Here is a 20647-nt window from a genome sequence, read left to right as displayed (position 1 = left end):
GCGGGGCAGCCTCTTACCTCTGTTCTGGTCTATAGGGAGCTCTTCCTTCACTGCCTTGGTCCTTTCCCATCTCCTGCATCTTTTCTGTGCTTGCTGCATTTTCCCTTTTGTGAGCTTTACCTAACTACTCGCCACCAGTCCTGTATCTGCAGCCTGTTGTGTGGCTAGACCTACATGGGGTTTCAGAGGCAGAGGGAAGGAAATGGTAGTTTCTAGAAATTGTGCACATTTCCTCAAAACCTTTTTCCCACCCAGAGCCAAAACGGTCAGCTTCACTTTAATTGCTCTATGGTCTGGTCTCTCAGCTTGGGCATCGGAACTGCAGTCTCCTCTGTTACCTGAGGCAGCTCTGAGAAAAGGGGACAAGCCAAGGCCATTTCAGTGGGTTTCCGTTCTTGCTTTTGTTTTATTTTTAAATATGAAATTGTGGTTAGACTCTGAAATTAGTCTTTAGAAACCTCAGTGGGCCACCCAGTAGTAGAGCTGTTGTGGGGGTGGGTGAGGGGTGCTGAGCTGTGAAGGACCTATGCTTTGAGCACCCACATTGTCTGGGAGAGTTGTAGGTGTGAATGTCAAGGATGGGCACTGGAGACAGCCTGGCTCTTTCATGCACCATGGGAGGGTCAGAGGATCAGGAATGTGGGTTCTGAATTCAAGTGAACTTGGGGTTGTGTCTCAGCTCCACCATTTCTTAGCCCTCTGACCTTGGGCTGGTTATTTAAGTGTCTCTGAGAGTCTATTTCCTCATCTGTAATATGGGGATATTAACAATATCTATTTTGAATTAACAGTATCCATTCCTTAATTCAACACATGATTTATTGAGCATTTCCTTCTAGCCAAGCCCTGGTCCAAGCATGAGCATACAGTGATGGGAAGGACTTACACGGCACCTGTCCTTGTGATACTTGTGTGATCTGATAAGGAAACAGGGTGTTGTGCAGATTAAATAAGAAAGTGTATATATATGCATATATATGTAAACTTAACACCATGATGATGCACAAAGTGCTTGATAAATTGTAATTGGTCAGGCAGAGAACCAGAAAAGGTGTTTCTATTCTATAAAATATTTAGCCTCTTCTTCAGATGTATAGCTCTCTTTTGGTTAAGGAGAGCATGTTAATCAAGGTTTTCTAGAGAAACAGAACCAATAGGATATATATGCATAAGCCTTATATATATGCATCTATATGCTAAATATATGATATATATATGATAAATATATGAATATATAGGTATAAGGAAATTTATTCTAAGGAATTGCCTCACATGTTTATGGAAGTTGACAGTTCCCAAGATCTGTAGTAGGCAAGCTGGAGGCCCAGAAGAGGCAAGGGCACAGTTCTAGTATGAAGGCTGACAGGCTAGAGACTTGAGTACAAGTTTAAAAGGCAGAAAAAATCCAATGTCCCACTTCAAAAGCCATCAGTCAGGAAGAATTCTTTCTTATTCCAGGGAAGGTTAGCTTTTTGTTCTATTAGGCCTTAACCTGACTGGATGAGGCCCACCCACGTTGGGAAGGGCAACCTGCTTTACTAGGTCTCCCATTTCAAATGTTAAGTTCACCCTAAAACACCCTTACAGAAACACCCAGAATAATCTCTGACCAAATATCTGGGCACTCCATGGTCCAGTCAAGTTGACATATAAAATTAACCAGCACAGGGCACCATGGTTGGAGGATGTTGTAGCTGAGAAAGCCCTTGGGGAAGAGCTGAGTGACCACCCTGTCCTGAAGAAGATAACCCTGGCTGAGGTCAGGACAGGATGCAAACTAGTTGTCCTGGGGCTCAGTCCAACCCAAAGATTTGTCTTTGTTAGTTTACACTATGCTTTGTAAGTTTGTGCCAACACTTAAAAATTAAAGAGTTCACATAAAAATCTGAATTTCAGCTTCTCATGAAAAACTAGAAGTGGTCATGTGGAGGTCAGGCATCTGAGCTGGTGCTGCTTGCCCCCAGCCCAAGTACTGGCTCCCCTGTTGGCTTAGCCTTCAGGACCCATGCTTGACCTGCTGCACTCATATTTGTTGCTACTCCTCTGCTTTATGAGAAAAGACACCCTGACCTAAACATCAGCCCCTTCACTGTCCCAGTGGGGACCATGTCTACAACATGCTATGTTATTTCCTTGTGAGAGCAGAGTGGAGGCAGTATGAGGCTGTGTTCAAAGCACACACCCTGGATCTTGCCTCTGGTACCCTCATAAGCTTCTTTGACAAGCTGCTTCTAAAGTGTCCCCAGGACTGTAGACCTTCCAGGGTTCTTTGACTGGAAGGGGCCTTGGGTGGGGGTGAAAAACCCTGACCCCTCCAACTAAGGAATAGCCAAGACACCCAGGAGGCTTAGTCTTGGGTGAGTGGCTGGAGGAAGACCAGCAACTTCTCCCTGCTTATTGTGTTCTGTAAATTTGTACCAATATTTAAAAATTAGAGAGTTCAGCCCTGGCAAGTGTGGCCCAGTTGGTTGAGCGGCCTCCCATGCACTGAGAGGTCACCGGTTTGATTTCTAGTCAGGGCACATGCCTGGGTTGTGGGCTCGATTTATGGTAGGAGACGTGCAGGAGGCAGCCAATTGATGTTTCTTTTTTTCTCTCCCTTTCCCCCCCCCCAAATCAATAAAAACATATTTTAAAAAAATTAGAGACTTCACATTCAAAATCTCATGACATGCTAAAAGAAGTGGTTGCATGGAAATCAGGCATCTTTCCAGGTCAGGGTGTCCTTTCTTCTCCTTAAAGCTTGACCCTCAGACATGAGTCTTGAGATGGAAACCTCTAGAACCACAGAATCAAGAAAAACATGACTCTTGATTTATGAGGCACAATTAAGGAACTGGGGGTGTTTAAACAGGAGAAGAAATGCCTCTTGGGGTACCAAGAGCTGCTTTTAAATAGCTGAAGGGATGGCATACTGAAGTGGGATTAAACCAATTCTGAATGTCCCCAGAGGGCAGGAATCCAACCAGGGACCAACAGCGTGAGAAGGCAGGTCTGTGGTGAGCATAATGCAGACTTTTCCAGCAATGGTGGCACCTTAGAAGTAGAAAGGCCTGGTGCATAAGGCAGTAAGGCCCCAAGCTGAGGAGGCAGCGGGGGCTAGAGGAGGAATTAGATTATTAGACTGAAGGTAGACTGAATCAGGAGTTTCAAACCTGTTTCGTGTGTGGTATACACAGACAATGAAAATACAGGTAGACTGGAGGGGATTTGAACCCCTAAAGGGGTTGCACACAGGCCCAGTGGTTCAGGCCATGGCAGGCCTGTTTGAGGGGAGCCAGAATTTATTTTAAGCAGGTATGATAAGACATGCAGATTCGGAAATGATCATCATGAAGTAGTTTATACTCACAGGTCCCTAGAAACAGGACACTATACAGGGCCACATGGAGAAGCACCAGGTCAGTCAGGAGGCAGTGGGAGCAAGGGAGAAATGTGGGCAAGAGTCTTTAATGCAGTTTTCTTGGGAAGGAACAGGTGAGACAGGGTAAGCAGGCTTAGGATAAGCTAGTTTGGGTCATTTCAATGGGTCCTGGGGCACAGAGCCTGTCCCTAGTTGTCTGGTATCTGGTAGCCCTGGGGTGATTAGGGCAGAAGAATGGTGGCCTAGAGTGTGAAAGCAGATAAAGGAGGTGGTGATGGTCTGAGCTCTGGATTGGCTGGTTTGCATATGAAAGGCACCCTTCTCAACAACTGGGTGCTAATTGGGAGAAAAGTCCAGAGCCAGCAAGGCCCCAGAGGTCAAAGCAGCAAATACAGAAACTAGAAAACATGGTTATTATAAGGTCCTGAAGGTTGAGAAGATGGTTTCTTGACATGCTCCAGGAGGAGAGCACAGGACAAGGTGATGTCTGAGTGTCTTTCTGACGCTGAGGTGCTGTAGTCAGATAGCACATTCAAACCTGAAGTGACCTAGGGCTCCAGACTTACTCCCTCTTTGTACGGAGAGGATGCTGGGCCCAGAGAGGTGAACTGACTTGGTCAAAAGCTCAGGGAAAGTTGCAGAGCAGGGCCTGGAACTCAGTGCTCTCTTGGTCATTCATGCAGTTGGAAGGGACTGGAGGTAGCAGGCTTGGAGCCTTCATCCATGAGAATTCACAATAGGATTACACAACCTAGGCAATGCCTCTACCTGCAGCCTCCAGGGTTCTCAGGCAGTAGGTAGACTGGGGGTCAAAAGTGCAGACCCTGCCTGAACATCTCTCCTTACTCCCCCTACTCTGCCCTGGACACACAAGGAAGACTTAGAACCTAGGTCTTAGAGCTGGATGCAGCCTGGGACGAGAAGACCTTATGCAGATCCCAGCTTTGTCCTAGGTCTGGCTTGGGCAGCTTATTTCCCTCCCTGGCATCAGCCTTACCAACTATGATCCAGTCATTCCCAACCTGCTGTATATCACCTTTCCTATTAAAATAAAGTTTTCTGTCCCTTTGCCCCACCTACTCGTTCTGATCGACAGCCTCAGGTTAGACCACCTGTATTTATAAGTCTTCCCCTGAAGGGTATTCACCAGACTGGAAATGACCAGACTGGATGATCTCAGAGACCCACTCCAATGCTAAGTTGTACAATGTTCTGGTCGTTTGGGCTGGTACTCGTGGGTAATTCATGAGCATCTCATTGCAGAGGCAGTGGGGAAGGGACTAGAGAGCCAAAATTGTTTCTTAAGGTCACAGTTACTAGGTAGGGAAGGGATGGAAACCAGAACCCAGATCTCCTGCCTGTGTCAGTCTGCTCGAGCTACCATAACAAAATGCCACAGCCTGGGAAGCTTAAAGAGCAGGCATTTATTTCTCACAGTTTTGGAGGCTAGAAGTCAAAGAGCCAGGTGTCAGCAAGGTTGGTTTCTTCTGAGGCCTCTTTTTGCCTACAGATGGCTGCCTTCCTGCTGTATCCTCACGTGATCTGTTCTCTGCATGCAGCTGGTGTCTCTCTGTGTGTCCAATTTCCTCTTCTTATAAGGACACCAGTCAGATTGGATGAGGGCCCACCCTAACGGCCTCATTTTACCTTAATCACCACTCTAAAGGCCTCGCCTCCAAATGCAGTCACATTCTGAGGTCCCGGGGGTTAGGGCTTCAACACAAGACATCTATCATCCAGCCTCCTGGACTGTGTTCTTCCTTCTGCTCTGCATGCCTCTCCCATGGTGGCCTCTTCCTTCCCAATTATGCACTAAGCCCTGCTCCCCACCTTTGTGAGCCCAGGGGTGTATACTAAGTGTATCGTGCCCATCCACGTCTGGCTCAGTATTCTGTTCATGTGACCTGTTTGTTCCCAGAAGGGCCGTGGGACGCAGCAGAGAGCAGGGAAGCCTATGTTCTGGATTCTTCATTCCTCTCACCTGGCGCACAGCCACGTTCAATTAGGCACTTGACAAATGATGGCGATGTGATGGTGGTGTTGACAGCCCAGAATAGAACCCGAGGGTGGGTGGCTAATCTGCTCAGCCAGTGCTGTGGGGACCAAGGGGTGTGTGGTTGCCACCTCAGCTCAAGGCTGAGCAGGGACCAGAGTTCAAACTGAGCATCAAACAGGAGCCTCAGCTATGACTGCAAAGCTGTGGGAGAAGGTCCAGGGGTGTGTGACCTTCAATGCCCATAAGCTCTAAAATCCTAAGACCCTAAGTCTAGACCCAAAGAGCTGGGAGCTTCAGGGCAGGCTCCAGCCAGGCAAGTTTGGACTGCCCTCCCAGGGCTGCTGCTGGGAGGCTGCGTGGCCTCTGGAGGTGTCTGTCATCACTGGTGTCAGCATAGCTCATCCAAAATGAGTTCTATGGGCTTCTTGAGGTTGACATTAAAATGTGTATGAGCAGCTGGTGGTCCTGGTATGGAATGATCTGTGCCTTCCTGAACCAGTGTCCCCTCCCCTATAAAAAGGCCAACACTGCCTCCAGAGAGAGGAGGAAGGAGAAAGGGCAAGTGCTTTGTGAACTTGTCACCTGTTACTGCATGTGTAATAGGAATGGATATCCACTTTAGACAGCAGTTAAAGTGTAAACTCCCTTTCTGGGAAGGCGAGCACATTGGCTTAGGCTGGACGTAGCCTCTCCCAACAGGCCAGTCCACAGTGAGCATGGGGAGGTAAAGACCAGGGAGGTGTTGGATGCAGGTTTGGAAGGTTCTAGAAGACAGAGGCCTCCTCTTCTGTTTGACCCTGTAGCTGGCTGGCACCATAGTTAGTCCATAGGGATCACCTGGACTCCAACATGTCCCAGGGAATTTACTTTGGGTGAGATGGGTCCTTAGTTCTGTGGTTGTGCGCCATCGCAGGGTCCTGCTCTGTTCCCCCAATGAAGATTTCCACTTTGATTTCTCTGACCTCAGTTTTCTCATCTGTAAAACAAAGGAGGTAAAAATAGATCATTTATAAGTCCCTTCAGCTCTGGTTCTCACCACCTGTGACTTTATAATCTTAGCTGTTATGCTTTCTCCCTTATCAATATCCTACATTTTTTGCCTTTCCTTCCTAACTACTTCCTCATTCCTCATTTGTTTTTCTTTCTTCTCAGAGCCCTCATTTCTGCCTCAGGGATCCAAGTCTCTCCTTGTGGCTAATGACTTTAGCTCCCAGAATTTTAAATCTGAGAGGGCACTTTGGGAAGAATCTAATCTGGTCCAGTGGCTTTAACCTGAGATTTAGGGCCACTGATGGTGCTTTGGGGGAGGGAGGTTCTGCAAACCTTGAAGCATTTTCAGCCAACAATGAAGAATTAAACCACCTCAGGAAGGCTCTAAGGTTGAAATACTCATGCTCAAGGCTTTGTTGGAAAAACATTCCTCTCACTTAATCCTCTCGCTTTTAATATAAGAAAACTGAGGTCCAGACAGGTGAGGTGACTTGGCCAAGTTACCTAAGTATCTTTCTGGCACTGAAGTTGGATGTGATTCCAAAGAATTTAAATGCTATAGCTTTTGTCTGTGTACATGAGGTAACCAGAAAATTCTCAGTCCACAGGAGAGGAGTCATAGGTAGAACTGGTTTCTCTGGGGGCTCTTGAGGACCTGGCCATGGACAGAACCCCCACACTGCCCTCTCCCCCCCACCTTGCAGGGAAGGCCCACCAGCACACCGTCCCCGAGCCTTTCTGCGGCTGCATGGCCCTTTCTGGGATCTGCTGTGCTCTCTCCCTCCAGTCTGTCTGCGGCAAAGCTGTGGAGAAGTGGGTTGCTGTTAGTTTCTTTCAGACTTCCTGTGTGCTTCAGAAACCTCAATGAAAGAAGAGCTAAAGCGAAAAAGGGCCAAGGACCGTTATGCCAAAAATAGACTTACATCCAACATGGGGGGGGTGGGCTGGATTCATGATTTTTATAGAACTAAAGCCCAGGACTCTGGCACTGCCCTCCCTTTCCTACTTGGCTGCTGGGGCTGGAGGAAGGTAGTGGGGTCCTGGTTACTCTCAGGCTTGGGTCAAATGCATCTGTGGAGGTGGCCAAAGTGACTCTTGAGAAATATTTATCACTGAAACCAGACCCATCAAAAGGAAAATTTAATGACCTCTCTCTACAACTGTGAATTTTCTGTGTCTCCTTTTCTGCATACAACCCAGTTGTAACCATGGGAGCATATTTGTGTAGCAAATATGCATATAATCTTTGGAGCTTTTATAATACTTAAATTGTATATGCCTAAGTAGTCTCCTTATCAATTACTTTTAGGACAGACAGGAATTCACTTTTGAGGGAAATTCTGTACCTGGATGAGAAGGACAGAATTATGCAGAAACACCTCCTTCCTTCCTTCCTTCCTTCCTTCCTTCCTTCCTTCCTTCCTTCCTTCCTTCCTTCCTTCCTTCCTCCCTCCCTCCCTCCCTCCCTCCCTCCCTCCCTCCCTCCCTCCCTCCCTTCCTTTTTCTTTCTTTCTTTCTTTCTTTCTTTCTTTCTTTTTCTTTCTTTCTTTCTTTCTTTCTTTCTTTCTTTCTTTCTTTCTTTCTTTCTTTCTCTTTCTTTCTTCCCTCCCTCCCTCCCTCCCTCCCTCCCTCCCTCCCTCCCTCCCTCCCTGCCTATTTTCTTTCTTTCATTTTTCTTTTAATGGCACATTGCTGAGCTATCTGCCTGTAAACTGCCAGTCTTAGGACCTCCGACTCAGACTGTGACTCACAGGGAACCCTAAGGGTCAGTTCTGTCCTGATCTAACCTGACCACCTGGCTCTGAGTTTGTATGGCTGACTTTGAGTCTATGAGACCTTTTTCTTCCATAGCTCTTTTCATTAAAATATATGTATATATATTGATCTCAGAGAGAGGAAGGAGAGGGAGAGAGAGAGAGAGATAGAAACACCAATAATGAGAGAGTCATTGATTGGCTGCCTTCTGCATGCTCCCTGCTGGGGATTGAGCCCAAAACCTGGGCATGTGCCCTGACTGGGAATCAGACTGCCATCCCCTCGATCCTAGGTCGATGCTCAACTGCTGAGCCATGCTTCCCAGGCTTCCATAGCTCTTTTCAAAGAATAGCTAATTTTGCTACCTTTTCAGGCTCAGGAAATTTGGGGTTGGGTTTTCCCTTTGTATTTTATTTTGTTTTTCTAACCAGGGAAGAAAAATAAATTCTTCCCCAGCGTGAGTAGTGGTTGGGAAGATTGTGAGAGAAGAACTATGAGCTGGGGAATTTCTTGCCACCACACTCAGGGCTACCTTGCCTTGGAACTACCATGGCTGGAGTTGTAAACAACTGGAGTTCCCCTCAATTTTCTCATTTTCTGAGCTCTGAATAATTGAAACCACCTTTTCTTTCCTTTCTGTCATTTCCCCATAATGGGCTTGGGTAACAACAAAAAATTAAAACAGAAACCACTACTGTGCTCTGAAATCAGAGACTCAGAAATACCCAGGAAGGTCCTACATTTCAAAATCGAAACTCACTGAGATGGGTCAAGTATTTGCTGATCACCACCCTGGGGGTGGAGGGGACAGCCTGGGTTCCAGCCTAGAGTCCTCACATTTCAGCCTCTCTGCTCACCAGTAAAACAAGGGCTAACCCACCTGTTCTCTACCTTCCCTGGGTGTGTAGCAGAATTACCTGGAATGTTATTTAAACATACAGATGGTTGGGCCCCAGCTCCAGAGGTCTCCCTTCATTAGGGTAGGCCTAAAGCTTGATATATGTCCATATACATATGTATATATTGTTAAAAAAGTTATTCAGACACTTGTTTAAAAGCAGTAAAGCAGACTTTATTCAGGGGACCATAATGGGGTTTTGCAGTAGGGGAAGGACATTGAAATAAGACAAGGGAAAGTGGTGATTTATAGCCCAGGAGCAGGGTGGGATGAGGGGATGGAAAATTACTAAGACTGTAGGGTAACCCTTTTCTACATTGACCTAACCAGATTCTTGCTGAAGACAGGCCACAGTGATCAAATGTTCTCTAGGGGCTGGGCTGTGTGAGTAAGAAATTTGATCAGATAGCAAGTGCACTTAACTATAGAAAGTGAGGAATTCTGGCTGAGCCCACTGAGCAGGATTCTTGCTAAATCTGGACTTTACAAGGACAGAGACAGAAACTGAGGTTTGGGTCTAGTTGAGCAGAGGATTCAGAGAAGTCTGATTGAAATTTGGTCAAGGAGAGAATCTTTCAGTATCTGTATGGACACGTGCATGCAGCCAGGGTGAAGAAGCCACGGGACCAAGGGCTGTTTAAGGTAATGTTTCAGGTCCAATAGTCCACTCTTCTCTCTGTGAGAATCCAGAGCCCAGGGGACGTTATCCTGGGGTGTCTATGGGCCAAGGCCTCTTTTTACAGGCAGTCCTGGACTCTAGATTATTGCTGGGTGAAGTGGTCAAGCCACAGCTGGAACCCCTAGGACTTTGAATCACACTGGTCTGCTCTCTACTTACTATGTGACCTAAGGGGGGTCTCTTTGCTCAGCCTCAGTTGCCTCACCTGTGAGATGGGTGGTAACAGTACCTACCTTTTAGGCTTGCTATTGGGATTGAATGGCTCATCATGCATGTGAAGTGCTGGCCCAGGGTTGGTCTAGGAAGTGCTCTGTGTTAACTGTTGTAAGCTCTCAGAAGTGAGCCCTTTGACAGGCTCTCAGGAGGAGAGGGGAGGAAAGAGGAGGACATGTGCTCAGAGATGGAGAAGGAATCAAGTCACAGAGGGGCAAAGACCCCCAGAGGCGGTTCGCAGTAGCTCTGTTCTCTTGGAAGATGGCCTAGAGTTGAGGATAACTTTCTGTAGTCCCAGGATTCTCTTGGCAGATTTGATTGCAATATCTTTCTATCCTACTCACCCTGATCCTGATTTTGGATAGGATTCTGGCTCTTCTCTGGGTTATGTAGAGAATCCAGAAAGCAAGACTCTGTCTGAGGAGGAGCTAGAGGTAGATGACAGAAGGAGGGCTGGCTTCTATCCTTGTGGAAGCCACTTATTTTTTAAATTTATATATTTAACCAATATAACAGTAAAAGAACTTAAGATTTTTAAACTGTATGTAATTCTAAATATAAATACATTTTTACATACCTATAGTTATAATCAGCATGTTAATTCTATTCCCTGTCATTGAACATTTTATATAAATATTTTCATGTATTACCACTGCTCATATTGTTATCATAGAGTTTATCATTATTGGTATTGCTAGAATGCCTCCTGAGCATTTTGTGCTGACTTCACCATCTCACTGTTTGTTTTAAATAGTACAGCTATGCCCTGGCTGGTATGGCTAAGTGGTTAGAGCATTGGCCCGCCCACTGAAGGCTCTCAGGTTTGATTCCCAGTCAAGGGCAGGTACCTGGGTTGCAGGTTCGATTCCCACCCCAGTCGGGCAGGGCGTGCGCAGGAGGCAACCAATCAATATGTCTCTATCACATAGGTGTTTCTCTCTTCCCCCCATCCTTCTTTCCACTCTCTCTAAAAAAAAAAATCAATGGAAAAAATATCCTTGGGTCAGGATTAACAACAACAAAAGTAGTACAGCTATGAACACCTCTGTGCAAATGATCTATGCCCACCCATTTAGATATGTGGGGAGCATTTCCCATAGTTGGGTGACCAGATCAACATGTGCGAGTTGTTATATATTTAACCAGCTTGTGCTTCAGAAGGCCAGTTCTGAATCAACTGGCCATTGTACCATTTCAAGCCCATAAACATAAAATTTTATTGTTTTTCTCATGGTATCTTGGCTTGTTTAATAGGTTTGTATTGGTGGCTTAAAGTTGTTTTCCTTCACATTTTTAACTGCTGAGGATTTTTTCATCTATTTTTAAAATTTCCAAGCCTTTTCACACGCAGGTGGCATCCTGTTTGCTCGATGGGGCATCTAAATTGCTGTTTTATCCAATTCGCATTAAAATGAAAGCTGATTGCTACAGTGTACAGATGGGGGACATCATCATGTTTAATGGTTTTGATATCTGTTTACATAAAGCAGATTTGTAGTGTATACTGGATTTGCAAAGAGTAGCAGATTGAGGCTTGGCAGGTGGAGAAGCTTGCTCAGAGGATGGTTTAGTTGTTTTCAGGGTGGTAATAGATGAGGGGACAACACCTGTACTTTTAGATGTGGGTTTGTACTTTCTGGTTGAAAAAAACAAAAACAACTACTTGAGTTTATTTTTTATTGTCATTTTTTTCTGTTTATTAAATATGCCATAAAAGATAACTTAAAAAATTCTGTCGCCATCATTGTTATACATATTAATATATCAAAAAGCCAGTATTTCTTTTAATGCTGCATGGCTAGAAACCAATGAACTTATGTGTAAGTTTCAGTTGGAGCAGAAATCTGGGACCACATCAGGAGAGCAGTGTTCTGAGCTGTCCTGCTTGGCACAGGAATAACCGTGATGTGTGGACACAAAGCCGAGAGTGGTGGGTTCACTGATGGAACTGTAGGCTGTGTGTTGGGCTCAGGTGGGAAATCTGCATTCTGGTTCTACCTCTGCCACTTAACAAAGGTGACTCTAGGCAAGTCGCTCAGTCACTTTTCCTCATCTTCCCAATGGGAGTGACATCTTCCTTGGAGGACATCAACATGATAGCCAGGAGGTCAACATTCTAGAAAGGGATGCACAGTGTGTGGTCTGCAAACATAGAGACGCTCTTCCCTCCTGTCTGTTGCCCATTTTTTAAAAACTTTGACGTGGATGAAGAAGTTGGTCTACCTTTTTCATAGCAGCCCTACAACCATTTAAAACCAGCAATCCCATCATCACTTCTCGAGATTCCACTCTCCCTTTAGTTTTCAGGATCTGCTTCATGTGACAAAGTCTCCAGTCACAGAGGGCTCTGAATGCTCTCACCCTAGAACACAGTCTCTGCAACTGGGGGACCCTGGACTGGCAGTGCGTAGATGTGGTTACGTCTATGCAGAGCCCCGGGGGAAATCACTGCCCTTATTTTAAAGACTTGCTGGTAACCCCAACACCGCATGAATTTCTTTGGCAGCCACATCATAGTGACTAACGGTGAGTTCATAGTTAGCTTAAGCCCCATTTTAGAAATCCTTGTTGCTAAACCACATCTTCCTCATCCCAGACTAGGGGAGATTTCTTCTGTTAATCTACATGAAGAACTTCACATTTATCCCGTTTTGCCAAGTCGCATTTTGTAACACTTAGCTTGTCTTGCCGGGTGAGTAGATTTAGGGAATTCTTTGTGGTCACAGTCTCTCCTAATCCTGTGGTCAACTTGGTGCTTGGAGCCTGATAACCACAAACTCCTTAATGCCAAATTAAAAGGTGTGAACAAGGCCCAATTAAAACAGCAGTCAGTCCTCAGCTTACTGGGGACACTTGATCAGCAGCCACGGAGAGGTGTCATTTGACCAGTTATGAACACATCTCCTCGTCATTTGGCCTCCTCATTAACTGCTTAGGAAAATGGGGAAGAACTCAGTCAAATACCCAGCTGAAGTGTTGACTCATCATGATATCAAATTTCTCTGCTCCACAGCCAACACTGTAACACACACAGAGAGGGAAATGAGATTCACTGGACTTGAAGGCTGGGAGAGAAGGAAAAGTTCGAGACCGTGACTGCAAGCGGAGAGGCTGGGGAAGGATTTAATTTGGGGTTGAAGATGACAGAGTGTGGTTTTAAAAGCTGCACCTTTTAGGAGATTGGAGAGTAGCAGAAGATCCTTGGAGGGAGGAACACATCTAAATGCTGTCCTTCCATGCACCTTGTATCTTGCTGTCTTGAAGTGCTGGGTGGCAATACTACTGCAGGGACTAGGTGACATCAGGGTGAGAGGCAAGCTTGAAGCAAGTGACTCTGAAATCTGCCCTCCTCCCCTCAGGGTCTCTCACTGTTTAGGCAGTGGTGTGCTGGAACCAGCTCTTACATACTGGCAGCACCCAAGTCTCTTTCAGTGAGAGCAACTCAAAATTAGGAATAATGGAAGCATTTACACCAGAAAAATTGACAAGTGCTACAAATCAAGTCACAGTTCCCCTGGATTGCCAGTTGTGGAACCTACCATGGCCCCAACTAGAATTGCTCCTGCTTCATCCTAGCTCATGCCTGTGCTTCCACCTATGGCCAGTATTATATTTTTTAAATGAAAATCTGCTTCTCCACAGGGTAAAGTTTAAATTCTTTAGCATGTTGCCACCATCTTGTCTCATTTCCCAAGAGCCCCTTACCACCTCCTCAGCAGCCCTACGTCAGGTCATTTGGTTTACTCATCTTACTCACCTTCTCCCGAGTTCCTGGTCCCCCTGCAAGTTCTCTTCTGTGTTCCTCTGGCATGGAGCTTAGACCCCTAATCAGCCCATATTATGCTCTGGCTGCTTTGTTTTCATCTTTTTTCTCTTCACTGGATTATGAGTCTCTAGTGGACCAGGACCCTCTTCTGTTTATTGTCATATGTTCAGAGTCTGGCATGCTCCCCTCCCTCCAAACAAAGAAGGCAGGGGCGGGGTGGTATGTAGAAAAGAGGAAGGTGGAAAGAGGGGGAGGGAAGAAGAAAGGAGGGAGGAAGGAGAAAAGGAGGGAAGGAAGGGGGAGCAGTAATTGAGGGAGGAAGAAAGAAGAGAGAAGGGAGAAAAACAGGCCAGCCAAAATCAGTCATGAACTGGCAAATGCAGAGGAAGGTGAGCAGTTGTTTGAAGGGTTGGAGAGCAGTGGAGGCCAGAGGTTACATAGGAAGTAAGAAAAATCTGCCTAGCAGCAGGGATCACAGTTCTTGAACTAGTAAGGAGAATAGAGGTTCCGTTAACAAGGATGGACGAGTATTCATCCCTGTTTTTCCCCTGCTGCCCCCTGAAAGCCAGCCCCAAGTCAGCTGGCTCCGGGTTAGCAGATACTGGCAAGAGAATGATCCTAAGTGGGTAATGTGTGCAGGGGTGGCGGGATGAAAGTAAGCTAGAGTCTCAATAAATGTTTTTGAATGACATTGAATTATAGATGGCAATAATCACAACCTTTCTGGCTCCTTCCTTTGCAAGGTATTGGAGAGGGATGCTTGGAAATGAAGGGAAGAGATTAGACAAATGATGGATTGGGTGGCCCAGTCCACCCAATGGATTGTGCAGGATGCTAGTCCTTGGGAACTGGGGTCCGAAAGGGCTTGAGCTGGGGAGGGGATGCTGTGTGGAGCCAGTAGGGCCCAGCTTGCCCAGCTGGAAGGTCACTGCCAAGTAGTTAAGTGGCTGCTCTCAGCAAAGGAAAGGCATGTGTTCCCCATTTTGTTGATGTGGAAATGGCAAGAGGAAGTGACTCAGAGACGGAGTGGAAATAAAGTGTGTCTTGTGACATTCTGGCTTCTGCGAGACCCAAAGGGCTGGTGTTTTGCAGTTGCTGTGAGGCTTCCTTCCACACTTCTGTGGTGTTCTCAGGACAGACGATGGCACTATGTATGGGCAAAGAGTAGGAGGTAGGGGCGATCTTTTCAGGTGGGCAGGTGGATGGAAGAAGGCAGGTACTGATGGAAAGGCAGCCTCAGAGCACTGGAGACAGAAGGGGCTGCCACAGCTACCTGATCCTGGACTTACCAGGCCAGCTCAATTTTTTACAAGTGGGGACTAGTGTTGGGTTTTTGATTCTTTATTCTGCCAAGTCACGTTTAAAAAATACATGTGCCAGAGAGTTGACATCAGTAATCTCTGATTCTCTAGAAAATTCTGTAGGATGGGTAATGTTAGCCTCATACCACAAGAGAGAAAACTGAGGCCTTGCAAGGTGACCTTGTCCAGATCACGTTACAGTAAGTGGCAGAACTTTCAATCCTGGAGACAATGCATGCTTCAGGCTCCAAATGTCTGTTCTCACATCTGGTTCCTCAAAAGGCCAAGTTTCGCTGTCATTTTCCAAACACTATCAGTTGTCATTTCATAAGCTAATGAGCATCAGAAACCCCAAAGAGGGTGGCAAGACATAATGTGAGAATGAAAGACTGCCCTTCAAATGGAATACATTGAGCTTATGATGAATTTTCTGCAGTGTCCTTATTTTTCCCATTTTGCCATGGACATGGAAAATATCATCAAAAGTCACCACCTACCTACTGCTGTTTGGGAACTCTGACCCATCTGGCCTGATGTCTCAGGCATCAGAGCCAATCAGTGGCAGAGCTGGGCACTAACTCCAAAGCATGGTGGCAGGACAGCCATGACACCAGCCCTCTGGTCTTTGGCAATTGACATTGAAGCTTGACCTCTTGGGAAACCAGATGTGAGAGCAGATGCTAACTAAGAGTCCTGATGGTAAAATGCATTGTCTTGAGGACTGAAAGTTATGCCCCAGACTTAAGGGAGCATGAAGAGGGGACAATTAGTCAGAAAGGTGGCATGATGTCATCTGACTCATCAAATCTGGGTTTAAAACTCATGTCTTCAAGGCTACAATGCACATTACTCACGAAGGACTTCAGAGTTAGGCAGCTTAGTGGCCTTAGGTCTCTGCCACTTACTAGTGATGTGATCTGTACAGTCACCTTGCAAGACCTCAGTTTTCTCTCTTAAGGTCCGGGGCTAACATTAACAATCCTACAGAACTTTTCTAGAGACTTAGAAATTACTTACATACACTCCCTGGCACACAGATTGTGTTCAGTAAGACACAACATGACCCTATAATGTCTTCAAGCTCAAGACTGTACTTTTCTGGGATACTGGACCCTGTAACCCTGACATCTTCCCATGCTGAGAACACAGTCCTGGGTGCAGCAGCAAACCAGAGAGTCTGAAGGAGCTTAAATTCTGCTTCAGTCCCCCCTCGTTCAGGCAGGTGAATGTCTTGTCCTTCAGGAAGAGTGTCATTTATTTTCTTCCTGACGACTTCAGAGTTTGTGCAGCCTTTCTTAGTACCCTTTGCAGGCTTGTGCCAAGGCGTCCTTACAGCCAATCAGAACGTTTCCTGTTTTAACTCAAGCCCATTTCCTTGCGTGTGCTGTTCTTTGGCTTTGGCTTTGTCTTAGGCTGATCTGGGGTTTGGGAGGTGAGCTGGAGCTCATGGTGGCGCAGGGCCAGGGTTTTTGCTGGTGTTGCTGGACATTCTCTCCGACACTGCTCGCAGGGTTTGGGCCAGGCCAGGGAGCAGGGGTTGCCAGGCTGGGGGCCCAGGTCTGGACTGGAGAAAAGGACAGGGCTTTTGGTTTACAATTTGATTGAGGATTTTGTGATCACACGACTAAGTCCTAGCTTGGGAAGAGGCATTGCTCTCTAAGCCAAGAGGACTTCAGGTTTCTTCATGGACTGGGGCCATTTAGTGCTGGGATGATCAATTTCTTCTCGCATAAAGTTTGTGCCAACCTCAGTAGTATCAAGAGATACTACTTTCTTCAAAGACAGAGAGGAAAGCAAGAAAAACTTTGAACTTGGATTCTAATCTGCTTTGGGATACAAGTTTGTGATTCGAGAAGTGCGAATCCTGGACCAGATGGCTTAAACTTTCTTGAGTATGTTTTCTCATCTGTAAATGGGTATAATCCTCCCTGCCCATCTCCCAGGATTGTTGTGCAAAGCACTTATGTTTCTTTTAAAGTATTAAATTTGGGAAATAAATACCTGAGGTTACTGCTGCACAGGACTAAAGGTAGACCTGAGGAACCCACATCAGGCTGAAGGTAAAGGTAGATCCTGGGTGCCTGAAATGACTTGGCTAAAATATCTCAGCTGGAGCCATGTTGACCACTGTGAATGACAACTCCTCAACAAGGGTCAAGGAAACTACTGAGGATGAGAAACCAGTGTCCTGCAGGCATGCTGGTGGTGGCCAACACATCGGTCTGGGTGGGCTGCACTCAGCCAGATATAATATATGAACATTTCTCTTTGGTCAGAGTGGGGGTAGGGGCTGACTCCTGAGTGGACTAGACACTGCCCAGCCAGGCCGGGCAGGGGCTCAACTATCAGGCTGTGGTTTCTCAGCTTTACGTGTTGTTGTTTTTTCTTAATAAACTTTTTTTCAAAAATAGTTTTAGGGTCACAGTAAAATTGAAAGGAAGGTACAGAGATTTCCTACATACCCCTTGCCCCCCACACCTGCACAACCTCCCCCACTATTGACATCCCCCACCAGAGTGGTACATTGTTACAATGTGAACCTACTACATTGACACATTCTAGTCACCCAAAGTCCCTAGTTTACATTAAGGTTATACTCTTGGTGTTGTACATTCCATGAGTTGGACAAATGTGTTCACCATTATGGTATCATACAGAGTATTTTCATTGCCCTAAAAATGCTGTGCTTCCCCTATTCAGCCCTCCTTCCCCCAAACCCTGGCAGCCACTGACCTTTATATTGTCTGCCTTTTCCAGAATGTCATATGGTTAGAATCATAGAGTATCTAGTCTTTTCAGATTGGCTTCTTTTACTTAGTAATATACATTTAAGGTTCTTCCATGCTTTTTTTATGGCTTAATAGAGCCTATTTTTTAGCACTGAATAATATCCCATTGTCTGGATGTACCACAGTTCATCCATTTATCTATTGAAGGACTTCTCAGTTGCTTCTAAGTTTTGGCAATTATTATGAATAACGATGCTCTAAACATCCATGTCCAGATTTTGGTTAGACATAAGTTTTCAGCTCCTTTGTATAAATACCAAGAAGCATGATTGCTGGACTGCATGGGAAGATTATGCTTAATTTTGTAAGAAACCGCACAACTGTCTTCCAGTTTGCACCAGCAATGAATGAGAGTTCCTGTTGCTCCATATCCTTGTTACATGTTTATATCGTCTTGGTTCCTCAAGTTTAAAAAGGCCACATTTGATTGTACTGTTGGCTGCAGCTGCACAGGTTTAAAAGCACTGTGGGGTCTAATCCCTTTCTACCTCCCTCCCCACCCAAGACTTAGCCCTGGCCCCTGTCCCAGGCCCAGGTTTCTAATCCCCGGCTGTATCTCTGTTCCTGTGCTCTGCCTTTCAAGGGGAGCTTATCTTCTTCACTCTTCTTTTCAGAAAATGCTGTGCATGTGTACAAATGGGGTTTCTTAGATTGCATCAGCCAGTTCTCATGAATTTTACTGACATCTTATTTCTACTCCATTGTTCTTTCTCACACCCTTCCCTGGTGTTTCAAGGACTTCCTGGAGGGTCTCCCATTGGCTCACTGGCACTAGCACCGTTTGGTTGAAAATGCTGCCTGGGCTGGGGGACATGTCCTGAATGCCCCCCATCCCCTTTATTGTGGATGCCTAGAAGCCGCATGGTGTGACTTGCAGATGTGGATATAATGTTCTTTTTTTCAGCTCTGAGTTCACGTCCCCACCAGCCGACATGACAGCACTGATTATGCCCCTGGTTTCCAAGTGACCTTTGGAATGAAGGCCCTCTGGCTTCCATTAGTAGAATCTAGTCCCTGGGGACAGCCACCATATGCTATTCCATTTTCTTCCTACCCCAGATACCCGTTTCACAAAGCTGCTTCATGAAGCCCCGGCCTGAAAATTAGTTCATACAAATAGAAGCCAGGAGTCATGGGGCCCCTGGCTCAGTAGACACAGCAGATCCTGAATCTGTATGTGTTATTTACTTACCTGTGTGTATATTATGCCTGTTTATCTCTATGACTAGTGTATGTTCTTTAAGGGCAAGACACCCTGGTGTCATTTTCACATCCTGTAGCAGATCTCTCATTGTTTCCTCTGATAGCCCCTTGGGCCTTGTCATTTCTGTATTCTCCCCATACTTCAGCGCACTAGCATCTGCATCTTTGTGTCTGAAGACTTTCTCTGGCTCCTGTGTCCACTCTCCCTTGTGCAGAACTGGCTGAAATGCTTGGAACGATGACTACAAAGTGGTGTGTGTATATTCTTTTGAATTAGTGTTTTGGGTTTCTTCTGATAAATTCCCAGAAGTGGAATTGCTGGATCATAAGGCAGCTCCATTTTTAATTTTTTGAGGTAACTCCATACTGCTTTCCACAGTGGCTGCACCAGTCTGCATCCCCACCAACAGTGCATGAAGGTTCCCTTTTCTCCACATCCTCGCCAACACTTGTTGTATGTTGATTTACTGATGACAGTCATTCTGACACCCCTATGTTCATTGCAGTGTTATTTACAATAGCTAAGATTTGGAAGCAGCCAAGTGCCCATCAGTAGATGAGTGGGTAAAAAAGTTGTTGCACATTTTCACAAAGGAATACTACTCGGCCGTAAAAAAGAAAATCTTACCTTTTGCGACTGCATGGATGGACCTAGAGAGCATTATGCTGAGTGAAATAAGCCAGTCAGAGAAAAACAAATACCATATGATTTCACTCATGGTATCGAATGAACAAAATAAACTGTCAAACAAAATAGAAACAGACTCATAGACAGAGAACAGACAGACAGCTGTCAGAGGGGAGGGCGGTTAGGGGGCTGGGTGAAAAATGTGAAGGGGTTAAGCAAAAAACAAAAAACAACAGCAAAAAGACAATAAAAAAAAACCTCCAACAACTCACAGACACAGACAACAGTGTGGTGATGACCAGAGGGAAAGGGGGGTGGGAGGGATTGTAGAAGAGGGGAAAGGGGGGATAAATGATGATGGAAGAAGACTTGACTTGGGGTGGTGAACACACAATACAATATACAGATGATGAATTATAGAATTGTATACCTGAAATCTATAATTTTATTAACCAATATCACCCCAATAAATTCAATAAAAAAGGGGGGAAATGTAGTGTATAAATACCCAGGTCCCTCCCTCTCTGGGAGGAGTAGCTAGCTCTGTGGAATTACTCTGCAGTTGCCCAAGTGATGATAACTTGATCGATAACCCTCCTTTGGCTGTGTTCCCCTCCCTGTCACATGTGCCCCACTTCTCTAGTGGGTTTCCTCTTAAAGCACTTCTGCTGGAGTCCTTACTGAAGGTCTGGGGAAACTTAGGCACATGCCATTTACATAGCAGAGTATTGGCTCACAGGACATGCTTAGAAGATATTTGTTGAAAAATGCATGAGTACTTCTAGTATATTCATATTAGTCTCTAAAATAAAGCAGACTGAAGATTATTTTTTCCATCTTGTCTCAAATTCTGGCTGCCTTGTGGAGTCAGGCTGGTGCTCTGCCTGCCCCCAATGGAAGGGACATGCCCTGCTCCTTCCCTCGTCCTCATAGCAATAGGAATGACTCTCTAAAGCTAGTGACTGGGTGTATGCATCTTCCTTTCCAGTGCCCAGCACAGTATGAATGAATGAGTACAGACTTTGCTTCCACTTCTAAAATATTTGATGCTGCATTTGTATTTTA

The 20647-nt window shown here is 45.7% G+C and overlaps 1 protein-coding gene across 5 annotated transcripts in view; it reads left to right on the top strand.

Annotated features, from left to right (window-relative positions):
* PTK2B (protein tyrosine kinase 2 beta) overlaps window positions 1–20647 on the top strand; it is a 118208-nt gene that overhangs the window by 40601 nt on the left and 56960 nt on the right. The window lies entirely within an intron of this gene.

Source organism: Miniopterus schreibersii, assembly GCF_964146895.1.
Source record: "Miniopterus schreibersii genome assembly, chromosome: 4".
In the NCBI taxonomy this organism is placed as follows: domain Eukaryota; kingdom Metazoa; phylum Chordata; class Mammalia; order Chiroptera; family Miniopteridae; genus Miniopterus; species Miniopterus schreibersii.
This window is presented reverse-complemented; position numbering and strand designations above follow the sequence as displayed.